Raw genomic sequence first — 4,854 nt, forward strand, 5'->3', positions numbered from 1 at the left:
GCAGGAAAAGAGGCGGAGGATACTAAGGATGTCCAAAATGATGATGAATACGAGGAGGAATATACAGAAGCAATGGAAGAGGAGTTGGAGGAGGAGGGAGAACAAAAGGGAGATACAGTGGAAGAGGATGTGGACAATGAAAATGAGGATGAAGGATTAAAGAGTAAAGAAGCCGAACAAGAACTATCAAAAATACAAGAGGAAGAAGATGAGATGGACAGAGATGAAAGAAGTGACATTACAAAAGACTGGGAAGAGGTGACAAGAAGAAGAAGACAGATAAGGGTAAGCCCAAATATTGAAAAGACTAAAAGAAGACACTTAATGAGAATAAAAGTTAAAGAAAAAGAAATTAATAGAAGAGGACAAAATGAGAACAGCTTTGAAGTGTTGGACTATGAGAAATTTGAAAAGTTAAAAGAATTTTGTAAAGGGCAAATATCTTAATGATTCAAGAGACAAATTGGAAGGAAGAAGTAATGAATAATTTTAAAAAGAAATGGAAAGGGGAGATCTTTTACAACAATGGGGATGGGAGAAAAGGGAGAGGGGTAGCAATATTAACTAGAAAATGCATTTCGGGACGAACTGCAAAAGTGTGCTTGCTCTGGTGTGGTCACTAACGTGATTTGTGAAATGTAAAATTTTAGAATATTTTTTTATCTTGTGCATCCTTGTATTGGAAATCAAATCCTCGCATTGTGAAAGCATTGCTGAGACACACACACACACACACACACACACACACACACACACACACACACACACAAATGTACACAGGCTTGTAACCAGGGGCGTTTCCAGCATTGAAGGACATCCGGGGCTTAGCCCAGACCATTTTATGTAAATACAGGGATCAGTAGCCTACATCACCTGCTCTAGCTAGCCTAGAACCAATTATAATGGCTGTGCTGCACATGTTCAGTGTTTTCTTATAAAAATAAATTAGAATTGAAATTTAAATAATTTTAATTTTGGGTGAACAATCCCTTTAAAGTGCTCTATTTTCACACACTAGTTTTGTACATAATATACCAAAAATTCTTCTTTAGTACTTAAAGCTCCACTGTGTACTTTTTTTTTTTTTTTGAGTTAATTCTTAGCAAAAACCCATGTTTTCTTTCAAAAGTATGTGCTCATTTATGTGTAATTATTTCCACCCACTAATCAAAGTATTCTCGCAAGTGTAGAATCTTGTATTTAAAATACATACGGTCGAGTCGCTCGACTGGCTGAATCCATGTTGTGCTCAGTTCACAGCTCACCCCTTGCTTTTGAAATGCATAGAGAAGCTACGGTAGCCACCACCAGACAAACATGTCATGATTGGAGACAACGTAATAAAAAAGTTTGTCCGTTAAGACTGTAGAAACATGGTGGCACAAAATGGCGACTTCCATGGAGGGGGACCCTTGGTGTATGTACATAAAAGCGTCTCATTCTAAAGTAATAAAAACATAACGGTTCATTATGAAAGGTCTTTATACACCCCTGATAATATAGTTTTGTATATTATTTTGCATTTCTGTCAAGAGATCCTTCTAAAAATTACACACTGCACCTTTAATGTAGGCCAGAGTTCACGTCACCAAAAGCAGCAGATAAAAGCTGCATTTTATTGATCATAAGCTCATTTTTAAAATAAGCGATAGGAAAGAGCGACAGCAGCACTGATAGCCTAATATCATTGCATTTCTTTACTATTTATGAATATGATTGTGTGTTGAGCGTCTAAGACAGGGCTGTTCAATAGTGTGTCATGGGGGCCAGAGTTATATCAGTGATGATGACTACATATACATTTAAACATACTCATGTTGTATTTTGAAACTGCATAACAACAAAATCAGTGCATTGTACAATATACTTTTTCTACAAACATGTATTTTCAAACTGCATACAACAAAACTTGTTGTATGACCAAGTAGGCTTTATCTACATCCAGACATGTTCGTATTTTGTATTTTAAAACCGCATAACAACATAAGTGCATTGTAAGATACCCGAGTAAGCTTTATTCTACATTTAAAGGGGTAAATAAGAGCCATATCACACTCATTGAGAATTTAATTTATTTACTCACAAGCACACATAACCAAAAGTTTATAATATGGAACATAACATTGTTTTATGCAGTTTTTTGTCAATGCAATTATTTCACGACCTCTATTTAAACTACAACCGCCATCTTAATAACTGGCAAACATTAAGCTAGCTTCTAATAAGAGAAATTATACTTTTAGATTTCGTCAGGGCAGTTAAATCAGGTGTATGTTTGTCAGCGCGATACGCATACAGTGGTGCAGGTGCTGGGCTGTGAGCAATAGGCGATTAACTTACTCATTTAAATTGCACTCTTGTGTGAGAACAATGACTCACATAATATTTGAGCCTTCTGGAGCCTTTGTCTGCTTTGAACTTCGGAGAAACGCCAGCTAGTTCACAAAAATCGTTTCCTTTATTAAGACGTCTAATGTCATTGTGGATAAGCAAGTGTGGGATTTTTACGTTGTTTTATTAATCAGTATGTCATGTTATAATTGATATGTGCCATTATGCTTTCTGTGCTGAGATATGTGAGAGACTGTCTGTGTGTAAAGTTGAGAGGCTGTGGTTTCGGTTGGGGGAGAAACCAGCAAACGCTGATAACAAAGCCCTGAAGGGAAAACACGCAGAACAGATGGTTTCAATAAACAAGTTGTTTGCTTTATAACTATGTTATATTTAGAGAAAGTGAAAATTAGTATGTTTAAAGCAACACTATGTAGTTTCCATGTAAAAATGACTTACAGCTCCCCCATGTGGTTGAAAAGCGCAACAGTGCCTGGTATCAGACACTCTTCTGCAGGCAGGGGGAGTGGCGAGGCTGTGTTTCCTACCCTCCACGGCCACTTTCAGAGTGTGCTTGTAGCAGCTAGGAGGCTGCTCAGGTTGCAGCAACAGTACAATTTGTCCAGTTAAAAGTTGTTCTATCACTGAAATTATTTTAGAGACATTATTTAAAGGTAAAAAAACTACATAGTGTTGCTTTAACCAATGAATGCATTTAACTAATTCATGAACAATGGAGTACTGTTGTGTTGTTGAATAATTATGTTTTACATATTTACTGCCTACATTTCATGCTGATTGCTAGAAGTGTTAAAGTTACAAAGATGTCCAAATAAGGACTGTGGAAATTGATTTTGTTCCATTTTATATTTCTTTAATTAATCATTTTATTCTATAAACATTGTGTGTTTCATATATGCACTGAGCTATTATGTAAAAATGAGGTGTTTATGTTTGAGAGTGGAAAGTTACCAGCTTTTGTGTGTGTGTAAGAAGCTGCAAGGAGGATTAGCGAGGAATTTACGTCTGGAAATTGTTAAGATAAGAGAGAGGCCTGAGGGGGAAAAGTAAACAGGCAACTATGTTATTAACCAATGCTTTAATATTCACAGGATAAAATATGCCATGTATTTCTTACTTAATCAGTATTAATCATTGAATAATTGATGTAATAAATATAAGATGTTGTCTTTGATAAATTTGTATTAACCAATGAAATGAAGGTTGCATACAGAATAACTTAATGGGGGCATGGCAGCTCAACCTTGAAGAACAGAATCTCCTGTGCTTGTTCTGTGTGTGTGTGTGTGTGTGTGTGTGTGTGTGTGTGTGTGTGTGTGTGTGTGTGTGTGTGTTGGTCTTTGTGATTTATGAGGACATTTCATATGAATACACGCCACATTATAAGGACATTTTGGATTACAAGGACATGGCCTGTGTCCTCATAATTCGGGCAATGTAGAAGTCCTCCAACAGCTAGGTGGAGCTGAAATCCAAATTTTCTCCACATGTCTTTATAATTCACATAAACCTGAATTTGTGTATGACGTGTGTATCGGAAGTGCGCCTCTGTAGGCCGGACTTGGTACTGCGCCTCCTCATTGATTATTAATACGTGTGTATGAAATCGCGGCTTCTGATTGGCTGACCGCCAGAAGTCTTCATAATGTCGGAATTTGTCAACCTCAAGCGATGTAAACACTGATCTACGACAACGACGGTATTGGAAATATAATCCAAGTATAAAATAATAGCCATATGTTACATTTACAAAGTTATATATAAAAAGCACTGCACACTGAACCCTTTTCTCCCATCTGACCGATGAATTTTCTCCGTGGATGTCAGACGACGACGATATCACTCATCGCTGTAAGGTAAGTTTAATGATAAGCATAAAGCTACTCTTTATGTTAAAATCTGTTTTAGTTTATAACGATTTAAGTTATTGTCGTTCAAGATCACATTATTCTATAGACAGTGGTTGAGAGGAGTTCCAGGCTATTTTATTCAAAAACATCGAAGTGATTAGTTTGTGTTTAATACTGACGATGCTGTGTAATTAGTTATATCAACAAAAAGATATGTTAACTGATGATTTTTTCCGTGAGTAAGCTTTTTAGTGATTATAAATTTACCTAGATTGTCTGGTAGCTTGTTTACAGTAACGTATACCAAGTCACCCATACCAACTACAACTATCATTGTGATAAGCATATGTGAACTGTAATAAGGCTAATAGATTTACTGTTGTGTGATGGGTTTTGTTCAGTGTGTTTTTATCTTATTTTGGTGACTTGGTTGTAAACAACTTCAAAAATATTCCAGTAAATAAGTTAAATAGTTTAAAAGAAGAAAATGTTGGTCCATTTAGTCAGTTTTTTCATTGAACCAAAGAGAAATAATGAGCATATGGTACAGTCTTCATGCTACACTAATAATAGTAGTAAGGTTTTCTTCTGTTTAACATTACATGTCCTTTATATGTAAAATTTGGCTGTATTATTTGTGTCCCCTTCAAAA

Source organism: Paramisgurnus dabryanus, chromosome 9, assembly GCF_030506205.2.
Source record: "Paramisgurnus dabryanus chromosome 9, PD_genome_1.1, whole genome shotgun sequence".
Taxonomy (NCBI): domain Eukaryota; kingdom Metazoa; phylum Chordata; class Actinopteri; order Cypriniformes; family Cobitidae; genus Paramisgurnus; species Paramisgurnus dabryanus.